Source organism: Excalfactoria chinensis, chromosome 1 (assembly GCF_039878825.1).
Source record: "Excalfactoria chinensis isolate bCotChi1 chromosome 1, bCotChi1.hap2, whole genome shotgun sequence".
Classification (NCBI taxonomy): Eukaryota; Metazoa; Chordata; class Aves; order Galliformes; family Phasianidae; genus Excalfactoria; species Excalfactoria chinensis.
The window spans coordinates 68,124,431-68,151,755 of NC_092825.1; the positions used below are offsets into that span (position 1 = coordinate 68,124,431).

Sequence of the window (27,325 nt, forward strand, 5' to 3'; positions counted from 1 at the left end):
TAGCGTAAGATCCTCAGGGAGGAGCTATCCTTTAACTTGCTGTAATCATTCTGCTCTCTTGCCATGAATAAAAAATAACACTGGTGGATTGCAGCATGCATGGTATGAAGGATGTGCTTGCCAAGAACTGAGGCTTGATCCGTGCAATCCTAAGAAGAATGGCTCACTGTATTTAGCACATTGCTCCAAGTGATTAATCCAGACAAAAAAAAAAAAAAAAAAAAAAAAAAACAACCTGTACTGTTTTTAATTTTAAGGCGCATGAAGATTTTTTAAGAGTAAGTTTTAATTTTGCTGAAGCCCAAAGCCTTGGAATTGAAATGTTTACTTTTTACTAACCCTTTAATGACTTGTGATCAGCAATGGAAAAAACAATATAATATAGCATACTGCTGTATCAAACATGTTTGCTCAATAACCTTTGGTATCCAGGAGCTTATCAGAAGCCTCATATCCGGTACAGGCTGCTCTGGGTACAGCCTGGTTTTTCACATTGGAGCAGTAGAGTCCAGCCATACGTGTTGAGAGAGCTGCAAACAGACAGATTTTCATACATTTGTATTGCCAAACTTATATCTATCTTGAGATCTGGCTTATCTCTTCAGTATAGAGTAGCTCTATCAGGAGGCTACTTAGAGAACAGAATTGTTAGGCTCAGTCCCATTCGACGCTAAAATTGCTTTCAGAAGGAAAAAGCAGGGCCATCGAATTAAAAACAGATTCTGAAGTACATCCTCAGGTAGTATTATATACATCTTTCATATGTATGTGCATGAGTGGATGTCTGAGAAAAAGCATGAGATCAGCCATAATTTGTGCAGAGAAAGCCAGACTTTCATGAACCATGGAGCCAAATAAAACACGAATACTTTCCAAGAGAAAACACTGTAGCTAAGTCTCAAAGGTAAATAAAATCTGTCTAGATTAATTTAACATCTGTAGGTATCTTTCTAAATGAAAACATCATAAGCATAATATATATATCAGCTGTAAAACATCTATTTCTGGAGTGAAAAAGGTCAATTTAAGGGGGGGTGGAGGGGGAGCACTTCTAGGAACTGCAGTTATTTAAAAATTCAGTATAATATTAATCTTTTTATTTTTAATTGGGGATAAAATGAGTTTAGATTAAGGACAGTTTGATTTGGCTCAAACCTCTAAAAAATGGGTAAATCAATTGTATTACTTAATTATATGTATTTTCCTGCACGTGGTTCAGAGGATTCTTTAAAGATAATGACTGACTCAGGTCTTTGACTTTTCTGCAGCTAGTTGCAAATGAAAGCTGTTAAGATACCTCAGAATCTTAAGCTATCTATAGACAGAGAGCACTCTACAGAACTGAACAGTGTGAGATGTTTGTCCCAAAGAATTGCCGTGGTTGCTCGGGTAAGCAGGAGCAACAACTCTAGTATGATTATGTTGATGGAAGTCAATTAAAAATATGTCAAAAACCGAAAAGTTTGCAGAATAAATAGGGCTTTAAGGACTGGTTCAAAGATGGCAGGAAAGGATACTGGGAGGCTTGCTAAGGGGAACACTGCCCTAGTCAAGGAGCTTAGAGAAGGTGGGGAGAAAAGAAGAATAACTAACCTTGGTCATGTGGAAAACCAAACCACCCACCAGTGATTTCAGCCACTCCTTGATCTACTTTTAAACATCCCAATGAGTGGCCTTTGCCACCTTCGTCCCAGGTGTGGTTTAACAACAACTGTACTTATGTAACAACTAACAGCCGCGACAGGGAAGATCCAGCTTCCTCCTGCCCTGGCTGAGGCTGTCTCTTCTCCTGTGGACCTGCTCTGCTGTCTGCTGCCTCCTCAATGAGTCAGCCCAACTCATGCACCTACAGAAAATTATCTAGCCTTTTCGTCACCTTAATGAGTGAAAATTTGACTAAGATTAACCAAAATTTTACTTGGTTAATCTTTGTCAAATTTTTACTTGCTTGGGGGTCTGAAAATTGCTTGAGCCCAAAGCATGTAAATGACAGAGATACGGGCCTGAAGGGAGGGAACGGAATTTTCTATTTCCAACACTGCTGAGTGATGACATCGGCATAATCCTAAAGGAATACTCTGTTGCCATACATTATGTTGCCATAATCGCCTTTAAGTGCTGCTCTAGAGCCTAAGACATCTTGGTTTGAGGAGTTGTGGAGCCTTGGGGAACTTCAGAAGCAGCCTGGATATGGGCCTGAGCACCTTGCCCTGAGGAGCTCTGCTTGAGCAGGGGTGGGACCTGGTGGCCTCCAGAGCCAGCCTCATCCATGCCGTGATCCTGTCACTCATTTTCCATTCTTAAAATTAAACTATGGCATTGCCCTTCAGAATAAGGTCTATTTTCACTTTGTACTGTAATTGGCTTCGGTTTGTTTTTATTTACAGCAAAGCCCTTGTCTTAGAGCACGGTAATATGTAATAGATAATCTAACTGTAAAATCTCAAGTGGAGAGACAGCACTTGTAATTCTACTACCAAGCAATTAGGTGATGTCAACACCCTCACACCCTTGATTAATCTTAGCCTCATTTACCCCATGATAAAATAGCAGGGCCTTGTCTTCACCCTATTTTTCCAGCGGTGCAGGGTGCTCACTGCAAGGATGTTGCAGCAAAGGCTTTTTAATTATTTTTTTCTTTTGATGACAAACCTGCTGACATGTGCGAGAGGGACAGGGAGCTTAATCTTTTACATAGCTTCAACAGGTTAACTCCTAGAATGTAAACATTTCAGGAATAGACGCATGGGGTCTATATACATATACAGAGGAAATTATTTTCTTTCTAGAGCAACTGGAAATAGATTAAAGGTATATTGAGCAAGCTGATACATTTGAAAATCCTAGTCTGGACATTAAGCAAACATATGAAATATTACACCCCAGGATAAACAGCAAATATTTCAAGTTCTTCAACAAATATTTGCAGACATGCACATGGATGGATTGAGTAATCAAAGAAACTGCAGTTGGGTAGCATGATTTAAAACAGATGCAAAATCTATGTGAGTCTCTAAACACTCCTGTACCATGCTTCTTGCACTTTGGTTCTTGTGGAACAGCACTTAGTCATTATGTGCACTTTTCCTGGTGCTTCCAGTGGCTTGGGGACCTTTGAGGTCCCCAGCTATGTTTGTCAAAAGAGGCAATCCCCCCAGTAAGTACATGCGAACCCTGCAAGCAGTGGGTAGCTGGTAGGAGAGCAACTTGGGAATATTTGCTGCTTTTCTTTCCAACAGGAGGAATTTTATCTGCCAGTTCCTGGAGCCAAATGCAGCAACAAGCTGAGCATTACCTCAAGCTATGAGATAAAAAGGGGTATCAGGAGATAATTATAATGATACAGGTAAAATAATAATTTTAAAAATGGGGAAGCTCTATAAAACAGTTCAGCTTAAAACTGACCATTAAGTGACACCCATATACTGAAAAGCAGACTAGAAAGGCCTGCTGCTCACAGAATGTCCTTCTGTTGCTTTCTTAAATTACATATCCACATTTTTATCCTGGCTCTCACTTCCTTTTGAGCAAAGTGACCTGAGAAAAGGTTTCTTTGTGTGTGTGTTGTTTGTTTAACTGGCAAGATGTTAACATAGGGATTATTATGAGAAAAAATGTTCTGAAGATAGGCTGAATATCACAAATATCATAGGAAAGCTGTGGAGAACATGCTAGATTCATATCCAGCTCTGAATGCAACGATTTTTATTTCTTGCAGGTTTAGTATCATCTTATTCCCATGCATTTTCCAGAAGCAAGGGAAGCATTTCAGACACAGTTTCATTAAAGAGAAACACGTCTATCTGCACAAGGATCTGTCATGCGCGATTTTGTTTACTTCTGTCCGTTTGCTAACCTCAGACTTCAGTGAGTCATGGTATTTTTACTGCCATACTATCCATTCCATAGGCTTTAGCACACTCCTCCAGCTAATTATTAACAAAGTCCAAAGGTATCCGCCCCTCTCCCACACAGATATTCCAGCTAAACACGGCTCCATAAGATCTTCTTACTTAAAACTGTTCATTACAGTTTGGACAAATACAGTGTTAAGTAGTGATGCTTTGGTGTTGGTGAAACACTTCCTTTCCCCGGTTCCCTAAGTTCAGCGGGTTTGAATGTCATGGTTCCTACTTCTGCTTGCATATCCAAACAAAGGGGCCCTGCAACAGTCCTGAAGACATTTTCTAGCTTTGCTCTTCTTCATCCAGTTGAGAATCACCTTCTTTTTCAGGATTTCCTGCATCTACCTTTTAAAGTGAGCCCTTTTCTCTTTTCTGATTCTTCAGCTCACTCACTGCTGTCATCCCCTCAGTTTCTTTGGCTAGGCCTGACTGTGCAGGTGCCAGGCAGGTTCCAGTGGTACTGCAGATGGAAGGTATCAGACAGTGTTCCTTCATCACAGCACACAGTCTCTTCAGCGCATGGGGCACGTGCCAGGAATTAGATCAGGAAATGACTTTTATTTCCTGCTGCTTTTAAAAATTACTTTTCAGCTGAACAGGTCTCCTGATCCGGTTCACAGAATAGCCCTAAAAATTGCTGGTAGTGAGGAAACAGTGAGAACGTAGTGCTGAGATGTTCCTGAGTCTGCACTATTGGGAAACTATGGCCTTTCTGCTGCTTACCTCAGATGAGCCAGCCCTGAACATCTAGCAAGAAATAAGCTTGTGGATATGTACTGGCACAGTAAATCTGCATGCATTTTTAGATCTCATCTGGCCTCTTCCATAAAGCAAGATGTCTTGTTTGGAAATTATTTTGTCAAGCATTTGAAAAGATGTTAGAAGTCCTGTCTTGCTTTCAAAAACCTGTTAATTGTGATTTTCACATGACTAAGAAAATCAATTTAAAGAACAGTGAGAAATACCTCTATGACAACACGGTCAATTTGAAGTGTGAAGGAAAAAGCGGCACCTGAAAGGATCAGCCCAACTGCAAGCTTCTTTCGCTTAAAAATCTGACCTGTACTTCTGTAATAATTGAGTAAAGAGCCCAGAAATGAAATATGTGGTTGTTCTTCATGAAAGGTTGTTCTAGCATGTGCTCAAAGTATCACTCATGAATGCTGGAAAAAATGGGTGTAGCACAGTGAGAGTTAGTCATGGCCTGGAAAACAGGGTAGGAAAACAATTTAAGCAGAATAGTTACTCAGCTAATTGCTTTGAATAAGTATCAGATTTACACGCCCTAGTACCCAAACTCAAAATTTCTACTTGATATGATGTACTTGAAAACCTACACAGACAGAAATGCCTTGCTCTTTCTCCAGGCTGGAAAAAAAAATAAAATTAGGTGTTTCCTAATGCTGTAGCAAAAGCAACTAGAAAAATAAACTTCTTGCTTTAAGGTTCTTGGAGCAGTGGAAAAGTGTGCTTAGATGGGCTATGGAAAATGCACTGAAGAGGATACAAAGTCCTATTAACTCCCAGTGTGTTTTCAGCTTCTGGGAGTGGAACGTCTGCCCCACTCAATGCAGCATGCAACCTGTACTTTCCCTTTAACTGCCTCTGCTAAAAAAAATGTCAAACCAGATGCTTAGCTTTAAACTCACCTTCAAAAGCAGCTTAAGCCAAGCCACTGGACTTTGCAGGAAAACAAATATAAGTGCACATGATTCACACTGACTCTGCTTGGGTGCTCCAGCCATAACGTAACTTTTAAAATCACTGCATTTGCTTGCTAAATTAATATACTTAAACGTTTGGTGCATGAAGAACGTGGACTAAAGTGTAGTCCCTAGTATGGAGGCAAACAGAATTTACAACTTCAGTTCTGATTTCTGTGTCTGGGCTTACTTAATTGTGAAGAGTTGAGATCACAGGAAGCTGACATGACATGGTAATTCCTTCCTAATACACAAGAAAGATGCATAAACTTCTGAAGCTTAGACTAAGGCTATAACTTAAGCCAGACAAGAATAAATAAGTATTGATCAAAGTGTGCTGGGAGAACTTACCAGTTACGGTGTGTGTTAATCCAGGCATGCAAGGACATACGCACACATTGCGTGGGTATTATAATGGACAAAGTACAAGTCTTAAAGAGAACTGACCATAAGCTGCTAGTTCTATTAAGAAACATGATCCACCATGCTTTCTTTCTTGCTTCTGTGTTCTGTACTGATCTTCGGGAAAATGGTGGATTTTGGCATGATTATTAATGCACAGTAGGCAGAGCACAGAGCATTAAAGATATTAGAGGAAAGAAAGGTTGGTTGTCGGAAGCAGCCATCAGAAAGGAGTACAGAGCTGTTGCAAATACTAGAGAGGCTTGAGAGGGACAGTAAAGGATAGCTTTAACTGGAGAGTGGGAAGAAGGAAGACCAAAAAATATGTTGCAATAGTAAATAATGAATAAGACATGAGTCACAGTGATGGTGGTGTTGACAGAGAGGTTTTAAAGATGTCGCGCAAGAGGAGAACCTCAGTGTGACAAATGAAACACCAAATACGAAATGCAGACTGGGGAAAAAGAGGCAGAATTTGCTGAGCCAACAGGGCAAAAGCAGGGAAGTGAGAGGCCTGGATAGGAAAAAAGCTGTTTTTGAAGCAGGAAACGTTTAAATAGCATTCAGTCTGCTTAATCCTGCTGAATCTGGTAATAGAGTGCCAAGTGAAACCAAAATGCAGAGGAAAGGAATCTTACTCTGGAGGAAGAAGGGGTTTGGATGAGAGGTAGAGTGTATTTAGGAAGGAACCAGACAGATAATTGTTAAGAGTACTTGCTTGCTCCTGTAAACCACTTTCAAGCTAATACTCTCCCCGATGGTTGTTTAACATGTTACAGAAATGTCAAGAGTGGGCTTCTCCTCTGGAAGATCTTGGACAGGACTCCTTTCCCATTTCATTTACCCGTAATGTATGAATCCGCTGTTACGGTAAGAAAGGTGTTTGTTCACCAACAACAGTTCATCTTTAAAAACAAAAACAAAAACAAAAACAAAACACACACACACACAAAACCAAAACCAAAACCAAAACCAAAAACAAAAACACCACACACACAAAACCCCCTTTTTTTTTTAAATGGAGAAATGAATGAGTTACAGTAACTATGTTGGGGGAATTACCACATTAAGCAAAAGGTAAATCCACAATTCTCATCATTGTTTCAATAACAATAGCCATCCAATAGCAATTCTAAAAGCATCAGCATGAAAATGATATTGTTTATTAGAGAAATTCTAAACACTTTGGGCCCGGAAGAGTTAAATGGTAAGTTTTGGCATCTCATATACAACTGTTGAGGCAGGAGACAGAAAGAGATGTACTGACATCTGGAACGTTTCTGCTTGAAGTTCTGACAAACAAGTAAGAAGTAACGAGTAAATTCACTTTCAAAGTTGGACAGAAATTCATAGAATCATAGAATCACCAAGGTTGGAAAAGACCTAAAAGCTCATCCATTCCAACCGTCCACCTATTACCAATAGCTCCCACTAAACCATGTCCCTCAACACAATATCTAGTTCCTCCTTGAACTACCCCCAGGATCGGTGACTCCACCACCTCCCTGGGCAGTCCATTCCAGTGCCTGACCACCCTTTCTGAGAAGTAATACTTCCTAATGTCCAGCCTGAATCTCCCCTGCCATAGCTTGAAACCATTCCCTCTGGTCCTATCACTAATGACACGAGAGGAGGCCAACCCCAAGCTCCCTAAAACCTCCCTTCAGGAAGTTCTAGAGAGAAATAAGGTCTCCCCTGAGCCTCCTCTTCTCCAGGCTGAACACTCCCAGCTCCTTCAGTTGTTCCTCATAAGACCTGTGCTTCAAACCCCTCACCAGCTTTGTTGCCCTCCTCTGAACACGTTCCAGGGCCTCAATGTCTTTCTTGCAGTGAGGGGCCCAAAACTGAACACAGTACTCAAGGTGCAGCCTCACCAGTGCTGAGTACAGGGGGACATTCATCTCTCTGCTCCTGCTGGCAACACTGTTTCTGATGCAAGACAGGATGCCGTTGGCCTTCTTGGCCACCTGGGCAAGATTACCTTAGAAACTACTGTCTTAGTCTCAATTTACATCAAGTGGAACAGCAGCTTAAACATCTGTAATGGAAATTAAATACAGTTAAATATAGCTATCAATTTTAATCTCTTATTTTGTAGGGAAATTAAACCTTACTTAGACTAAAGAATAATCCAATATCTAGAGAGTTTTGTGGAAAATTAGGCTTGTGCTCTCTGGTTCTGTCCAGGACTGGTCATATTAAAATGAGGCAAGTGTGCTTGAGGTGATTTATCTTAGAATGTTTTCATTAAGCACTCTTAGAAGTTTGCTCTAGTATGGCCCAGGGACCTGCATCTAAAGACAACCAGCCCTCATAGACAGCCTGCCCTAAAACAACCATTAATCCCAGCACAAACCTTACTGTGACACTTTTGCAGTGGGACAGGGTTTCAGCAAGAAAGGCAAGGATGGACTCATCTCACATTTGCTTCTGTTTCACCAGCTTGGTTGTGTAAGTGGGTTGATTTGGAGAGAGAACCAGTCCTTTAAGAATAATTTGCATATTGCATATGCACTAAGCCGTGTATTTAACTGATATAACTTGCGTTGTCATCTTCCATTTATTATCACTTGGGACTTTTGGCTTCATGTTATTCTGAAAGATCACAAATGGGCAGGATCCAGCCTGCACAAAATTATGCATAAAAAATCTTAAATTACACTCAAAAGTTTTGATATACGTCTGTTAGTGAGTTCTGTTCGTAAAGCTTGTTCTTTTGGGAGTAATTCAGTTAAACTGAGATAATTTTCAGTGAGTGAACAGTAGCCCATCATTAAATCATTAGCCACTGAAAGAGAAATGGAATTTGTGTGCTTTTCCAGCTTATGAAACACTGGATGTGCTGTTTGGGGCTGCACTTTCTGTTCAGATCAATGCCTAATGGGAAGGCCCCGCTTTACATCTCGTAGTGACCTTGTTAAGAAAGTCTTTCATGATGACACAGCAGACCTGAGACACATTGTCTGTTAAAATTCCTATCACTGGATAAGCAAGAGAAACCACAGCAAATATTTGAGCGCAGGGGCAGCCCATTTCCTGCATATCACCAGGAGCTAGAGGAGCTGGCAAAGGCACAGCAAGCCTTTGCTGATCCCATTCCCAAAGTTGTGATCCATGAGCTGACTGGATTCGCTCACCTTCTTCCACATAGCTGCTGCAAGACTCCCTGCCTGTTGTTTAACAGCCAGGAAGACATTCGTGTTTTGCAAATGAAAACATTTTATTGCAGAAAGACTACGTGTGATGAAGACCTCTGACAAAACCAGCTAGATGCCGAAAAGATGGAAAATCAGCCACTGCACAAGTCTGACTGCTTGTTTCACAACTGTCGATCCATTGAGCAACACCAATATTGTTATTGCACTTTAATAGAATGCAACAGTAATTATAGCTTATTCCATCTAAAAGCCTGGTAAATAATCTAATTTCAGACTTCTAAAAGCTTGCACATTTGAACAACTAATGGATGTTTCAGATATTTAGTGTGTCATTAAGATCTGAATTGTGATACGAATTCATGCAACCCTGTCGGGAAGCTGCATGCAAAAAAGCACTTTCAGTACCAAAGAAATGAGCAAGGTCTCCCGCATAAATATTTGAGATGCAGGATGTATGTACTGCAGATACACCCTGCAACACCAGCCATTTCTATGGGCTGAATACAATTTATGGAAAAGAAAACAATTCCAGTGGAGGGGTCTTGGGCCACGTGGTACTTCACTGACTGTGCTGCAGACAGAGACTGCTGCAAGCTTGGCTATCGAACAGCGTGGGAGGGGGAACCCATGGCTTGTCAACAGGAAATGGCCCGCAAATATTATTTTAAATTCCAGTAAACACTTTTAAGTTTTTACTCAGTGGGGGATCACATTAATGTCCAACCCAGTAAAACACATAGAAAACATCTCTTGGTCCTCAGGAAAGACAGCTAAGCTCAAGAGCTTGGACAAAGCCTGGCACACTTCTCACTGGAAAAGCAAAGCCCTGACTCTGGCGAATCCCTATAATCTGTAAATTCGAAAGGCAAAAGCCTGCAACTGTAGGCTTTTGTTTTTGTTCTTGTTTGGAATTTTACTGTAGTTCTTGTACAGTGCCATCTCCAAGACTAGCAGTAGAAGTATGCACGTGAACAAACCACCTAAAGCTAGGTAACTTTTAGGTGGCTTCCTTGAAAGAGGGCAACGAGTAATATTTTTAAGGGCTGATCGTTAACTGAAATCAAAACAAATTATATTTGTAATTGTACAGAAGCTCATCTAAACTGGATATATTTTCAGGGAGACAAATGAAAAAAAAGAAAAAAAACACAACAAAAAACAACAACTGAGCAAAAGCAAACAATGAAAAGCTGATCATCCCAGATAACACCTCTTATTGTCTGTGATCCTCGTTATCAGCTGGGCTCCCTTACATACAGACTGTGTAGAAATATGTAGGTGTTAAAATTGGGAATTAACTTTCTAAACCTGCTAATTCTTGCAGCATTGGGTGTTGGCCTGGCTTGAGATGAACTTGGAACAGCATGACTGGTTGAGAAGTTGGGCTGCCTCCAGAACACATTTGAAAAGGTCTTCTGCTATGGTATGTGTCAGCTTTCCTTAGCTTTGGTTTTCTGCTGCTAGCTACTGTTTTCACTGAGGCATGTTCTCTGGTTATGCCACAGTCTCTATCATTGCTGTTTCTGCAGCGAGTGCTCCAGCATGCAGGTCCAAGTGCTTAACCTAAAGGCTGAGAAATGTTGAGGCTCCATGGCAGAGCTGTCTTTCTTTCTCTTCTGGTCCCATGTTTCTATTTTCTGAACCGTAGGAATAAAAATAAGCAAGCCATGTGAGTATGCTCGATACATGTAAATGATCTTCCCTTTGGAAGCACTTGAAACACGTTGTGTTTTCTCCATTGACTGCTCCATGCAGTAACGAGTAAGAATACGAAATGAACAATACAATTATACAATTACAAAAAGCAATCCAGTGAGATATATTTTTGTAGTGATAACCACAACAATTACAATGATAATGAAGAAATGCAGTATTCATAAGCAGTCAAGGAGCAGTAATGAAGGGGTTGGAGGGGGAGGGGAGAAGGGGGAAGGCCGTCTCCTTTATAAACCACAGCATTTGTGTTTTGGGTTACCTTGAGAAGATTTAAGAGATTAAAGAAACGAAAGTCTTTCACAAAGTTCTGTTTAGGTTCATGCTGTCTTTTAGTCAAGATTCAGGATTTTACACTGTAGATGTTGCCATTACTTCCAGAACAGAACGGAGCTCCTCATCACCACGTCCTCGGGCCCTACTCACGTTCCCCCTGAGGGCACTGCGAAGGCCCTCGGGGCACAGTCCCTAAGCGGTTCTATCCCCACGGCACGCTGAGACCCGTCTGGGCTTTATTAGGCGAGAAAGAGCTTGAGGGGCCGCACTAACGAAGGACGAGGCGAGGGCAGCCCCCGTGCGGGTACCGCGGGCCGGGTCCCGCCGAATGGGGCGGGAGGGCACCGGTCACTCGCTCCCCTCGTGCCGCCCGAGCGCCGCGCCTTCACGTGAGCGCCCGGCCCCTGCCACAAATAGCTCGGGCGGGTGGATAAGAGGGCTGCGAGCGCAGACTTTGTCCCCACACGGCCGCCTTCGCTCTCAGTCGTTCCGTGTCTCCTCACCGCGGGGCCTCCTCCGTCCTTGACGGAAAGTTTCAGCGTCTCAGCCTCGCCTTCTCCCTTCCGACCGCGGTGAGTACCGGCGCGGGCGAGCGGACGGGGATCGAAGCGGAATGGCGGTGCGAGAAGGGAAGAAGGGGGCGAGGAGGCACCCCGCGCCGCCGGCACTCGCCCTCCGCCCGCCAGCCGAGCCAATGGCGGCCGGCCGTCGCGGGGGGTGTGTGCCGCGACCTCACTTCCGGTACCTGTCACCGCCGCCCGGAGCCGGTCAGCCAGGCGCAGGAGCTGGGTACTGCGTGCCGCGCCTCGGGGGGCTGCTGCTCCGGGAGCTGCTCGCGCTGGGAGGCCGGGAGCCGGCGGGCCTGCGGCACAGGGGGGCGGGTCTCGGCGGGGGACGCGTCGCCGCCGGCCCCAGCCCGGCCGGCCATGCCTGCGGGCGGAAGGAACGCGCGGCGCTGCCCAGGGGCAGCCCCCGGCCGGGCTGATGGTGGGGCGAGGGCGAGGGGCGAGGGAGCGGGCCGAGGGAGCGGGCCGGTGCAGCCGATGGCGTGGCTTTCCTTATTCCGTCTGTTCTCCTTGTGCTTCGCTGTGTTGTACGTTACCGCCGCGTTCCGCTAGCCGAGGCAGGGGGCTGCTGGCGAGGAGATGCTGTGGGTGCCGGGAGCTGAGGGACGGGCGAGGGCCGGCCCTGAGTGGGGCTGGGGTGTAGGCAGGGGGCAGCGTTAGGGGCTGCGCGCAACGTCGGTTGCTGGGGAGCAATCGGGGTGGCTCGGGTTGGAAGTGTCCGTAGAGATGCCTGGTTCTAGAATCCCGTCACTCCAGGTGCTGCTTTGCACAGGGTTCTGCGTCCGCCCAGCCGCAGAGCAGCAGGTGTGAATTGTCCGTAAGCGGTGCGGGACACGGGCAGGACACGAGCTGCCGCCTGCAGGCCGGCCCGGCCGGGCGGGCCGCGCTCTGCCCGAGCGGTTGGCAGCGGGAGTCGCGTATCGCAGTGAGGAGGGTCTGAAGTTGCTTCCCGCATCGCCTGTGGGCTGACAGAACGGCGTGCTGCGGGGCCGCATGCCCGCTGTCTGACTGGCACCGAGCGGAAAAACTGCGCTCAGAGAGTCACGGGAGGGAGTGCTACGAGGGCTTGCCTGGTACTTTCGCATTAAGATCAGCGCGGGCTCGCAGGCACGAGTAGCTGCCCTGTGCTCCCAGATGGAAGCTGAACGAGTACGGGCTTTGGCAGCTGGCTCATCCGAACAGATATAATTGAGCAGTTTGGCATCAGATGCCTTGGTAGTGCTGCACAAAGACGCTGCACAAGTTTTGCTGGGAAGGAAAGATTTGATCCAATTGTTCTTGTGCTTTAGAACACCTGCAGACTTTCCTGTTAGTATCTCACGCTAATTATTTGGCTGAAATTAGCACGGTCTTTGCAGGTAGTAAAGCGAGAAGCCATTAAAATACTCCCTTGATGTATCTTGAATCCCTGTCTTAATGCTGAGGATACCTGGCTGCATGCTGGCACTGAGGGCAGCAGTGGTACATGTGATGTGGTCACACGCTGCTCAAATCTAAAGCAGCATCGTAACCTTTGTTCTCTGGCACAAGCTGTCCAGCCCTGGGCTCTTAGTAGCTTTTCATGGCAACTTTCTGGTTTTTACGTAGCACAGTGTATAGTTTCAGAAGGATGAGTGCACGCGCAGACCTTATCAGAGGTTTGTCCAACTGCGTAAATAGCACACCCTATTGCTTTTCCCATCTTTGGAAGGACCACTTGACATAGGCCAAAAAAAGTTCTTATCAGTCTGCTGATGCCTTGTATTGACTCTAATCCTGGACAGTCAGGCAGTATAGAATTCTGTTGCCTTGTATAATCTCATGAGACCTAAAAACCTGGCATTTTTCTCACCTGTAGTTCAGGGTTGTGGGTTGTTATTTTTTGTTTGGTTGGTTGGATTCTTTTTTTTTCAGTATCTTAATTTCCTGTGCATGCCCCTCCAAACTGTCATGCTTTCCAAGGGAGTTAGGAGGTTTAAACCATGGGGTAGAGACTGCATTTCAGTTGATTTTAATAGTCTGTGTTGAATGTTAGGGGAGAACTTTAGGGGAGAAAGCATTCTACGGCACAGTAGGATAGGCAGCCTAGGGTGTTCATCTTGTTCTGGAAAATGGATTATAGCACTTACTGTTTACCTGAATTGATCAGAGATGGGGAATGCATATGTATTTTTAATTCTCAGTGTTTTGAAGAAGCTCTTTCTTCAAAATTGCAAATAAAATCTCTTTTATTATTATTACTACTAATATTATTACTTGCTTTTTAACCTCCTGTTTTAATTGTTTTAACTTACCTGCTGAGATCTGAGCACTGAGTTGTCGCTCTTGCAACTGGAGTATCTGTTACAAGAGGAACAAGAGGATGCCATACTTCTCCAGAAAAATAAATGATGCTTGTATCTATTATAAATGAAAAAATTTTCTTGCAGCATTTTGGAATTTTAACATTTTTAATCAAATCTGGCAAAGCTTTAATTAGTTTGGTTTTGAGCTGAATGGGCAGAGGAGTCAACTTAAACAGACTATAACTTATTTTTATAGCTATGTATGTGCTGCCATTTTTTTCCTGTAATGCTTGTAACTCTACACGTGTAAAATCTCTCCCTTTGGGGTGTGATTGGTAGCTGAAAGGCCAGTTGCAAAGACATCTGGTGGGATGCATGCATGTCCTCCTCAAAAACCATAACAGTTTGTCCACATAAACACTTGAACATTTGTGAGAATGCTCCTTATGAGTAAAAGTGTTTTTTTTTACAGTACATAGTGAAAAAAACAGAAGTATGGATGCTAGTTAGCTAGATGTCAGCGTGGCCCTGATGTAAAAGTAAGCGTGTATTAACAGCCTCGGTCATATAAAAAAATAAATAGTATTCACCCAAGTGAAATAAGTGTTCATTGGTTGCTGGTTGTTTGTTTCTGAAGGGACATAAAGAATGAGAAAAACCATTGTGTTAATAATATCAACATAAAATTAGATTGGTAAGGTTTCAGAAACTTGCTGATTTTTTTATTTTTTTTTTTCTTTTTTAATAGAAAGACTATCAACAGCATTTCTTTTTAAATGAAGAGCCACTTGCTTTGACCGATGTGCACATGAAATGGAAAGGGAACAGATTATGGAAAGCGGCTTCTGTTTCAACTTTGCAAGATGCTGCGTGAAGTGGTGAGTAAATATGTGGGCTGAGAACTACTTTGGCAGTGTTTCCGAACTAGTAGAGAAGAAAAAACATTTGAGGTAGTATATCTGTAAGGAGGAATTGTTGTAAAACTAGTCAATTGACCAAGAAAGAAATCGGAATAAGTTGTGCAAGCAGTTGATGAAAGGAAGGTCATGGAGAACAGAATAAGCAAGATTTTCTTATGCTGTGGTGTCCATCTTCTGTGTTGCACTTCTACATAGAAGGACGTGTGTAAAGGTGTTATCCAGTAGAATTCTGAGTTCTTAATATTTTAGAAGTGTTTCAGAGTGTTCAACATCTCTCAGGACCAGGTGTATGAGGTTAAATATTGAATAACTCTTCTTTGAAGGAGAACGCTGAGTGGTCAACTGTGTGAAAAAGTGTTTGTCCCGTAAGCTTAGATTCTAAATCAGCACTAGACTCAAAATAAAGTGAAAATCACTCTGTCTTAAAAAGTGTGATGTTTGGCATGTTTGTCAAACATTGTTTGGATATAGGCAGTTTGCTGTGTGACCAGGTTGCATGTGGCATTGAGATGTTGCCAAATGTGATTCGACTTCCTCATACCAGCTCTAATGGTTTCTGCTTATGAAACAGTATTTATTTATAAGTGGCTTGCATATATGTTAAAATATCTGTGAAGTATAATCAGTATCCAGTGAACGACTCTTTATGCAGATTATTACAAATTATAAAATTCTACTCACCAGTTTTCTAATCCTGATTTAGGCTTTTTACATCACTATGTTTCTTCTCTGAGTTTTAAAGTGCTCTACGCGCAAGCTGTGGAAAGTTTTTTGTGCTTTGCAGCTTGAAAGATGAGAACTAGCCCAGAGGATAGTTCATTCTGCTGTACTATATTCACTGAACGTATCACTTTAGGTTCAAGTTGTCTCATACGTATGGAAACACTGACAGTATGAGGTATATTAGCAAGCAGTTGGCAGGTTGGCTGTCCTTCTCTAGAACTGCTGATGCACAATAATGTTTGGTTTTGTTGTTCAAATTTATTTATAAATAGATTAATTATTATTAAACTTCCCTAATAGCAAAAGAATCTTGGCCAAAATAAATAAATAAATAAATATAGCATCTGCCTTGAGAAACTGAGAGTAATTTCTTGGCTCTTAGCAGCTGCTGAGGTTGTAAAGTTCCAGCCAGCTGTAATGCATGTGAAAACAAGTTAGTCCAATATTTTCCTATTTTGTATTTTCATATTCCTGTAGTCCAGCTTGTTGGTAAGTATGTAAAAGGGGATCAGAACTGGTGTTTGGTATGCAGGAGAATTGCTGGCTGAATAAATTACTCATCTAAATGTGTAAAAAAAAATAAATAAAAATCCTGGAGATGAGAGCATTTAGTGTTGACTAGCTTAGAATTTGATGTGTTTTGCATGAAAAAAAATGATATCTCTATCTGTCCTAATGTTATTTAGTTTGAAACAAAACAAAGCAGTCATTTGAAACTATTCTAGTAAGGCTTTGAAAGAGGGTTTGCTACTTGTTGGATATGTCCACATATCTAGCACTGTGACACTGTTTGAGAAAGTTCTAAATCCTCATGTAGACTCATATTGTAATTCATTTTTTATAGCACATAGACTGCTACATGCCTGTTTTATTTTAATTATTTACCAGAAATGACTGATACAACAATTCACAGAAGAAATCACTGAACTAAAACCAGAATGTGAGTGTCCGGATGGTAAGAACTTTTGTCTATTAGTAAAATCTCTTAGAAAGTGAAGACTTCCATTACTGTTGACGCTTCCTACTTGTCTCTTAGTTACACATTCAGCAAGAATGTTACTAAGCACATGGCATTAGAGTAACATTATGGGCTCGTAGAAAAGAAAATAAACCCTTCTCACATCTTCATTCAGTACCCATGAAAAATATTTCCCGGAGTAGTTAGAATGAAAAATATGGTATGAAACCACTTGGATTTGAGGGTGGTAACATGGAGATGGTGAGTGCTTTGTCAAAAGAGGCTGATTTAGAGACTCCTGGGTTTATTGTCAGACAGTGCTTGATAGCATTCTTTGCCATGGGGCTGATGACTGTTCTGTTACAGCAGTCCACAAATTTACCTGCTCGCATGTGAAAATAAAACAAAATTTCAGCCCGCAGTTCATAGTGAATATCGTGGGATTGTTGGCAGTTTTCAGGGGAAGATAACAGGAACTCCACATTGCCAGTGGAAACATTATGTCCCTGATGAAGGCTAGAACTAATTTGTCATGAAGGTTAGTAGTTCTAAGATGAATTTGAAAAAAATAACCGGCATAGTTATGCACAGAATATTGGACACTGACATTTCGTCAGGAAAGTTGGAAAAGATTAAAAGTGGATCTTCAAATCATTTTTAGCCTGTAGATAAATGTACAGTTTGGAGTAAGTGTGATGTGTTACTGTGGTTTTCTGGGTGGGTTCTTTTATTATTATTATTTTATTTATTTTTGTCAATGCAAGAAGCTGTGTGGATGCAGTTTCATTAGAAGGGAGCCTTACAAACAGGAGAGTGTTCTGTCCTCTGTTGATTCTGACAGGTTAGTTACAGAGAATTTTGCTCTGTGAGTATATTTATATTATTAAGCTGTACGTGTCTGAAATTTAAAAGTGGTCTAGTGTGTGTGCTCATATTATGCGTAGCTGCCCAAAGAGAAGAGCATGTAAGAATTTTGAGCTGTTTTTTACCCTGAAAATAATTTTTATTATTTTATTTGCTTACTTATTTACTCTCATCGGAAAAAAAAGACAGAAGCAGGCCAGACTGACTAGAGATAAGTCAGGTAGTAGCTTTATAAAACAGGTGGTTGTGAGACGAGAGTAGTTTTTAGCACAGGATGCTGCTTCTGAAAAAGGCAGCAGCTGCACTTCTTATGTATTGTGCTTCCATAGAGATATGACTGTACATAAACAAGCCAATGTTTTCAAACAGCTGCTAAATGTTGAGCTCTTATATGGGTGTTTGGGGCACCTTATTTTCAGCATTCTGCCGTAATTCTAAGGTTACAACGAATTGCATTTTCTCAAGGTTATAAATCCTATAATAAATTCTACGAGAATTCTTCAATAGCAGTTATCCTTTAAGAATATGGCATTGCTTATTTTGCTGCTATCAAACATTTTATTTCTTTTCTACCTAGCATGTGTATGAAAAAAACCAATAGAATGGGATGTCCCTTCTCTATTGTTCCTGAGAGCCCAGTAGCAAGAAGTGTGATTGCATGGCATGGCTTTAGCTTATCTGGCAATTGCTGTTGAAGATCAGTCATGCTCCTGCTTGTGCTTCTCTCTTCTGCTGTCAGCTGTGTGGTTCTGTCCCTCCTCATTGCTGCCCCTTAGTGAGTCTGTTCAGCTATCTCTGTCTATTTACATTTTTCCCATGTTATGTTTTTACTGGAGCCAAATTGTTTCACTGAGGCTGTGTCTATACTAGGTAATAAAATATGTTAGGGACTGTTCTCTGGGCCTAGAGCTAAGTGGAAAGGTTGCACTCTAGTTTGGGCTTCCTCCCAAACCAGCGTGGCTGCATCTGAATTGCCAATGGAGAACAGTTCACTGTTTGGCCTCTGCTGTCCCCATAACCCTGCCTGAGCATTTGTCCGGGAGAGCACCGGGCTAAGATGGGCCAAAATGGTGTCAAAGAGAGCGCTAGTCTGGCTCAAGCCTGCACTCTTTGTTTTATTTACTGCTATATATGTGGGCAGGGAGGTCAGATGGGTGTGAGAGCCAACACAAGGGCAGGCTGAGGCTGCAGGGCTGAAAATGGAGAGGGAAGATAGGAGACTGACAATGTCAGGGAGCAGTGGCAGGGGTGTTCTTTTGATGTCAGGGAGCTATTAGATTACTTAATCTGGCTGTACTCTTAATACAACTTTATTTTGCAGCACCATACTTCTGTTTGACTCTGCAGGGGGTTATAGATGCTGTATCCCTATAGCTGATTATTCAGACTTTGCTCAGTCAGCTAAAATGTCTCACAAAGTACATTACAAAGTAATGAAAGCATATATATGATGTCATAAACAAGATTTTTTTTATCCTGACTGCTTTGTTAGTGTGATGGTTTTTGTTCCATCTTCCTGTAATGTAGTTGTTTCCTTACTAAAAAAAAATAAAAATGGGGAGGAGCGGTGGAGTGGCAGGCAGGCAGAAGTGGTGACGCTGCAATGAATGCAGTGCTGTTAAACAAGTAGGTAAATACCCTTTACATCTTACAAAGGGCAAGCAGAGAGCTTAGATGTTAGGAATACAATTGGTTGTATTTTGATGTTTTTGATCGTGCAGGAGTGACAGGCTTGTGATCTCCATACTGTAGCAAATGACCTGATTTAGAACTGTGAAGTCATGTGAACCAAGTGTATCCTCTATCTGACTTGTCAGTAGCCTGGAACTACAAGTGCTCGATGTCCGTTTGCCAAAAAATGTAGATCCATTGCATTCATACCCACTGATAGGACTGCAGTGTGCAGTGTTAATTTGTTGTAGACTTTGTTTCTGTGTGATAAAATGATCGTGAAGAAAAACTGCTTCTGGCAGGAATTTCTAAATTACTGGAACAAAACTGAAGTGAAAGAATTTTGTATCACATTGCACTCTAGGTACTCTGAGTTGTGGCATGCCATTAAATCAAATATGGTTTACTTTTAGCAGTTGTTTTTTTGTTTGTTTGGTTGGTTTTGGTTTTTGTTTTAAATTTAAATGTAATCACTGAGCGATGAAAGCCTGTAAAAATACTTTGAAGGAGTGAGTAAAATCAATACCCTGAAGAATAAACTAGCCTCTAGATGCTGTGTAAAGAAGACATTAGATTTTGCCTACAGGTAGAAGAGTACAAAAGCCAACTCACTGAGATTTCTCTATTAACTTTCAGAAGGAGAGAGGGGTTTAATCTGTAATATCCTGTATGAAGGTCAGTCTCTTCTATTGGATATAAGTCTTACTGAGTTGAAATTAGATAATCAAATATGTCATGCTACTATATCTGGGCAGGGGAGTGAAGTTTATCAGTGAAATAAAACCACAGTAAACAGACAGTGATGTTCTTCTCCACTAAGAAAGCAAATTCAGGCTTCTTGAATCTCTTCCAGAAACAGATGTAAATTTCACTGTAGCTTTTCAACTAGCAAATAATCATGGTCTGTTATGTTTGATGATGAATCATGCAGGGGTTTGCAGATGGTGAGAGGAGTGCAGCTGTGCAGATACTACAGGAGCTGAGATAGAAGACTGGAGGACTCGAGCAGATGAAGGAGGTGTTTTGAGGGTGGGTTAACATGGCTTATGAATGAGAAGGCTAAGACAGCTGAAAGAGTATTGATACGAAGCATGCTGATGTGAAGCCAAAAACTGAAATCTGAGATTTGTGGATGGGGAGAGTGCTGGAGGCTGAAAAGAAGATCTTCCTTGTACAAAAAGACTTTTTTAGTGTTGCTGATATCTAAATCAGAAGCTGTAGCATTACATGTCAAAGTAACTATGCGTTTGTCTCAGGCCAAAACAAGGAGACCAAGCCAAGATGGAACATTAATCTGTAGATTAAGAGGTACCTTTCAAAAGAATGCCGAGCACCTGTAGAAGCGCTACTCTAGTTGCACAGACAGATGCAAAGTTGTGGGTTTTTTATTTTGATTTTTCTGGATTGGGTCTGTATGATGAAATCAGAAATGGCAAAGCTGGGGAGTTTACCAGGTGAGGAAGCTGTGTCTGACAGGTGCCCTAAAAAGGGGAGACAGCAAGTCTCAGGTTGTGGTTGAAGGACAGGTAAGATTCAGTCAAAGCTTTGTGTTATCTTAAAGATAAAAATCTTGAAACAATATGCTAGAGAATACAAATCATCCTTCACCTTCTTGTATTAAGTAGCTTTACTTGAATCCATCGTTCTTCTTTTTTTCCTCTCTCTCTTTTTTTGGTTATGAAGTATTGTTTCAAAACAATAGCTATTTTCTTTATTTGGGAAGACTGTTCTTACTACAATCCCTCTAAGAACTACTATTTTTGCCTACAAGTCAGAAGTCCATAGCCAAAGTGAATATTTAACACTATTTCAAAGGCAGCCAGTTGTCCTTTTCTTAATAAAGTATGTGATTAGATGTCGAAGTAAAGGACCCTGTGAAACTGTAGAATGCTTCAAGTACTGACATAACTTCAAGCATCCATCGTGCAGTTTCTATGTTCTACAGATCTTTGTAAATGTAAAACTAACACTGAAAGCAAACTGTAATAGATGTATTTTTTAAAGGGGAGTAAAATATCAAAAGAATTATGCTTCTAAACTGCTATGTTAATAACCATCTTCAGGATTATTTTCTCATATCTTTTAGTCTAGTTACTTCAGAAATTCAGGTTTACGCATTAACAGTCTGCCTTCCTCTTCCAATAGCTTTGAACCTACAAGTTTTCAAACCCACAATTTGGCAAATGAGTGGTGGTTGCAAAGGCTTTGAAGCAGTAGAACTTCTATAAAAGCTGGAAGCTGGAAAGAAGAAAGGAAAACGTGTTATTGATCCCACTGAGGAAATGATGCAATATGAAATTGAAAATTATCTGTGCTGATTGGCCTGTCAGTTGCCAGTTGGCACAGGGGCAGTGGTGAGCCAGTTGCAACATGCAGCTCTGAGCCAGCTGCAGCACATGTGCACTTTTTGTGCAGTCAGTAGTTTAGAGATGTTGCGTGGGGAGAGGTAGCTGGAAGTATGGTGACAGAAGGAAAGATAGGGAGGCACAGAAGGATGTTGTAGGATGACAATGGCATGAAAATGTTATGACTTTGAAAGATAATCAGTAGAGATCAAAGCTTTTTATTTCTTCTTACAACAGTTGCCCTGTTCCCAGTGTTTCAATGCTATTGACAGTAAAAAATACATATCAATATGAATTCTACCTTCCATATTTGTATACTGTCACAGCTTAATACTGCCTAGTTTTTATCTCTTTGCTTGATCTCATGAAGTTATGTAAGACTTCAGAAATCTTGTTAGCAGTTAACTTAAAACTACTTGGTATTCTTAAAATATTTTAGACCATGTTGCAGAATATCAAGCCTGGTATTAGGCTGTATTCAGCTGGAGTATTTTTGTTATAGGAACAGTTCTTTGCTGTCTTGAATGATCATCAAAGACGAAGTCATACAGGGATATCACAAAACAGTTCCTCAGCCTTTTAATTTAAACTGAAGGCAGATATTTCTATATGCAACACAGTAAGAATTCTTAGTCGTAGGAGTACATTATTACCAGTCCTGTCAATAAGGAATTATTAACAATACATACCGACATATATAGCACCTGTAAGGGTCTGTGGAGATAAAACAAATTCTTACATCCTAGTCTATAGGAATGCATTTTAAGACCTTTGTACATATACATGAACCCTAAAGACTGTTGCAATATTATTGAAGGTTTAGAAATTGCTTCTCAATGAATCCGCAGAGTCTTTGGTTGATTCCATAAACTAACGACAATTGATTTTAATTTCTATTTATAAATATTTTGTCTAAAGCATCTCATTTGTTAGCAGGAGCTACTAGACGTCTTTGCTTTTGAAAGTGACATCTTTCTGAACGGGACAGTCGTGTGATGTTTTTTGCTTTGTTTTTAATCAAGTACACGAACAAGTAAAAATTCTGAATTATAAATGTTTATATTACAGTATCATCAGTAAGTGTAATGGAAAACAACCAAGAAACTTGCCTGGCACTGCCTCTGTATGTGTTAGATTATAATTTCAATTGACAATTTTTTTGCACAGATGTCTTTAATTTTTAACCTTCTGAAGTTTATTTTTACCACATGTAGTAAAAATGTACTTTGCAGGAGACTTAGCACGAGGCTTACATTTTATTTACTCAAAACCTGATTATATTGAAGATAACCATTTAGTCACCACGTTAAAATGCAATTTGTATTTGCCTCTTACTCTTGTATATCTTTATCCTCCAGCAAATGACGTTGCTGTAGAATGTCAGAGCATGGTTAGAGTATCGTTGAGAAGTCACTTTGCATAATGTAAGATGCATTACTCACACGTGCAAGGAAACAATTGCAACATTTCAATTTAGTCTCGAGGATCAGGTTTCCAGTGAGGAGCAAGTTAGGACAGATGTGTAGGCTGTTTGTAAATGCTGTACGCACAGAAACAGACCTTGACTTGAACATTAAACCTTGGTATTATATATTATTTTCTTTTAGAAATGAGCACTGAAAATAGTTTAAGGCATCTAATAAATTCACGTAGTTCATAAATCACAATCTTTTTTTGTTGTTGTTGTTTTGTTCAAGTTATTTTAATAGTGGACATAGTATACATAAGGTGACCTGAACTGTGAATTGGTTCAAACAGTTGGCTTAGGTAATTATCTTGTCAGACAGTATCACAAAGATAGATAAGGAGTTCTGGGACAGATGGGGAAAAATCAGGGAGCTTTCAGTTCACTAACGGGATAATAAAAATACAGCAGGTAGTCGGAGGACACATTTGAGCGAATGTGACCTTGTTCTTGGATCAAATAGCAAATGCATAAACACCACGTTTGTCTGAATGTGACCTTAGATTGGTTCAAATATCAATCATAAATCAAATCCTAGATTTTAATGTACATGTATAGAAAATGGCCTCTTAAACAGTACATATTTTTGGTTGTTGTGGCCTTCAGATGTAAGTGTTTGGCAAACACAAAAAGCATATTTGTGCAAAGCACTAAGTTGTTTGAGCTGCATTACCTTCACGATGCTGTCATGGATGATTTAGAATCTGTGAAAGTTTGAAGAGCAAATTGCTACAGCAGCTATGATTAACACATGTAATTATTTGAATCTCGCTCAAGTATGGAATGATATGAGTGGAATGTAACAGTGACCTGAAGAGATATGGACATTCATACAGCATTGACTAAAGAATAAATCTAGAGATTATCTGGAAAGAGGAAAAGAAAAAAAAAAGGTAGAGTGTATTGCAAGCATAGAAGTATATATAACAGTGGAGTTTTTATTAGAAACTGCGGTGGGCTGTTAGAAGTACATCGGGAACTGTGTTTGAACTTGAAAGAGAGCACGTATCAGAGTGCACTGGTACACCAACTACACTATAGCATAACGGTTAGTTGTTGCTGTAGGTTAATTGATGCAAATTCTTGTTGTTTTTTTGAGTATCTTGTTGAAAAAAGTTAACTCGTCTGTATTTATGTCTCAAAATACTGGATTTTAGTAACTGAACTGAATATTTGCTTTATATACATAATTAACTAACATTGTAAACTGAATAATCTTCCCACATACTGTTGTCTTGTCAGGTGTTGTCTGTTTTTGAAATGCTAGTTATAATGTGCCTATTCTGTATAGGTTGCTCTGAAAGTAATGCCTCCTATTTATTCCCATGGAAACTGCAACAGCTACAAAGAGCACAATAACACTATTTGACAGAGCAAATTCTCTTCTCCAAAATACTATTTTTCAACATATTCACTACCACTAGCTGTACGTTTCTGCCAGTGATGAACAAGAGCTCTTCGTTTTGTGGTGTGACAGCTGCACACGGCTGTCTGAAACATGGCTTGTCTTTCAGATCACTGTTGCCCTTGCTGAAACACACCACCCACTTCTTCACTGTGTTAACATTTGCCATTTGGTCTCCATAGATGTTCAGGAAGCACCAGTGAATGTCAATGGGTGCCTTTTTTTCTGCATGGAGGAATTTGCTGATAGACCTCTGCTTCGTATGCATTCCATGCCAAACACCATTTTGTCAAGACTGCCCCTCTGCTGCCATCTGTCATAGAATGATAGAATTGTGGAATCATTTGAGCTCAAAGGGACCTTTAAACATGAGATAGTCAAACTCCCCTATAATAAGCAGGGACATCTACAACTAGATCGGTTTGCGCAGAGCCCCATCCAGCCTGACATCTCTGGGGATGAGCCTCCACCATACCTCTGGGCAATGTGTTCCAGTGCTCCACTACCCTTATCTTACAAACAAACAAAGAATTCCCTATATCCAGTCTAAATCTCCTCTCTTTCTGTTTAAAACTGTTTTCCTTGTCCTGTCACAATAGACAGTGCTAAAGAGTCTGTCCCCTTTTTTCTTAGAGCACTCCCTTTAGATACTAAAAGGCAGCTATTAGGTCTCCCTGGAGCCCCAGCTCTCTCAGCCTTTCTTCACAGGAGCTTGTTCTAAAGGATAGAACCTTGGAATCGTCTGTTGCACAGCAACAAAATATAATGGAGTATTGTCAGTAAGAAATATTGCCTCTACCACCAACATCCACTTCTGATATTGTAGACTAACAATTAATTAGGGGACATTACTTTTGGAGCAGCCCTAATCTAATATTAAGCAATTATCGACCATGTGTCATAGGTCATTATTTGATATTAAAGTGGAATCACAACGTGGATAACTGCAGAAGAGGGAAAAAATCAGAAATGTCCATGTGGAAATAGCTCTGATCTTTCTATTCCAAATACAGAAATAACTGAGTTAATAGTTTATATCTAGAGGACAAAAGAAAAGCTCTCTGATTATCATATTGTTATTCCATACATGCATGCAGACTTGAAACTATTTGAGCTTCATATCAGTTCAAGCAACAATATGATCTCCATTCCTTACAGCAGTGAGCAAAGTAAAACAGAATTCTTCTTTTATCAGAAGGGCCTGGATGCAACCATGAGTACCTGTATTATTTGTTACATCTGATGTCTATTTATGTGGAAAAAAGCAAGCATGGCTTCAGATAAATGTAGACTTGAGGCAATAGACCTGTAAGTCTTGTCTCTGGAGCCTGAAGGCAAGATTGCAAAACCTTGATGTCCCATTGCTGACGAAGTCAAAACTGGCTCCTGTTGTTCAAGCGGTTTGCAGTGACTGATTTAAAGACAGACTTTGGATCCCATCATGCTAATAACGTAGAACTGTGGTATTTCTTCATATCGTAAGTCCAGATCTGTCTGTTAGAGGCTGACTAGTCTAATGTTGTGGATCAAACACAGAACTGGAACAGGGAAATGATCTGATTGAAGAACTCTGAAAATGTGTGATTGTGGCCTCAAAGACCAATCAGTCACACACTGGAAAATCCATTGTGTTTCGCTTGGCTTGGATGTGTGTGGGGGGTGCTTGCCATTAAGTAAGGTGAATACCTCTCTTATGTCTGTCTACTGCAAATTGATTTCTGCTTTTATAATTTTTCTTCTCCGTTAGTAATTGCTTCAGTTGTGTTAATGTTAGAGGGTATTCAGTTTGGAATAAATACTTACCTCCTATGCGGTGTTGCTGCTGTTCCGTTGCTGGTTGAAAAGCAATCTTGACAGAACAACTTACATAGTTATATAACTACTTATACGTGTGTAATGAATGTGTTATGTAGTTAAAAATATCAGATGAAATTATCAGTATATGAGCATGAAGTTATAGATTGCATCTGAATAGTTTTAAAGCAGAAATCTTGTATTTAGAAGTGGATGAGTGGCCTTGTTCAGAGACATTTATCTTTCTTCAATATAATCTAGGCAGTGAAACTCCACTTTGGAGATCTAGGACCTGTAAATAGGAGCTTCTACTTTCTGCTGCTACATCTTGGGAAGAGATTGCAGGGATGTGCCAGCAGGAATTGAGTTTGGCTCAGTAAATGCAGAGTAATTGCATACTGACCATTAATGATTATGTCATTGGCCTCTGATTTTTTTCAGTCTGTGTCTGTTGTTTTTGTTTTTTTGTTTTTTTTTCCATTGCTGATTATTCGCTTTTTTCCCCCATCTTTTTCTGTCTGTTTCTATGTAGGGTCTGTCTGAATTTTCATAGCTGAGCAATCATTTCCATTGTGTGTTTGAGGTTATTTGGTCTTCATAGGTTATGATATTGCTGCAAATGTTGCACTTTGAACTGTGTCTTTGAATGTTATGCAGTTAAAGAACATTGCTGTACCTTTCCAAATAGCTGGAAAACATCTGTTCTGCTTATGTCATTTGGTTTTAAAATCCTATCACTTTGCCTAAATAAGCCACATTGGCCTTCTCAGTAATTTTCTCCCACTTGTGGTGGGCTAATAGTTGGTGCTGCAACACAGAAGGATTGTGTATTCCCCTGACAATGTGACACAGTACATCTAGTCAAAGAGTGCTTCTGTTTAGTGCAATGTATAGTCTGTCATACATTATACTGTTCACACCTGACCTGTCATTAGTCAGCAGTGTTCGTATGCATCTTCTTACTGTTGATTTACTTGTGCAGCACGTTAATTCATGTTTTAATCCTGTCTTTACAAGTGCTTCCTTATGGTGCTGACCAATTATTTATGTTTGGAAAAGCACTGGTGATTTTCAGTATGAAAATCTTGCCTTTCTTCTCTCTTTCTGGATTATGTCTTTTAAAATCCAACAGGACAGAAAAGCCTAGGACCCAAGAATTATTACCTACAGGCTTAGTAAGTTCTGCTGGGCTT

The 27,325-nt window shown here is 40.8% G+C and overlaps 1 protein-coding gene across 3 annotated transcripts in view; it reads left to right on the forward strand.

Moving 5' to 3' along the window:
- Positions 1 to 27,325, forward strand: part of PPARA (peroxisome proliferator activated receptor alpha) — a 276,741-nt gene that overhangs the window by 226,521 nt on the left and 22,895 nt on the right. The window contains exons 11-13 of one of the 3 annotated variants that reach the window (XM_072333930.1): positions 10,493 to 11,946; positions 14,736 to 14,865; positions 16,519 to 16,585. The gene's annotated coding sequence lies outside the window, so the exon portion shown is untranslated. Of the gene's footprint in view, positions 1 to 9,215; positions 11,947 to 12,782; positions 12,797 to 14,735; positions 14,866 to 16,518; positions 16,586 to 27,325 lie in introns of those variants that run through there. The other 2 variants (XM_072333939.1, XM_072333948.1) reach the window with 2 other exon arrangements.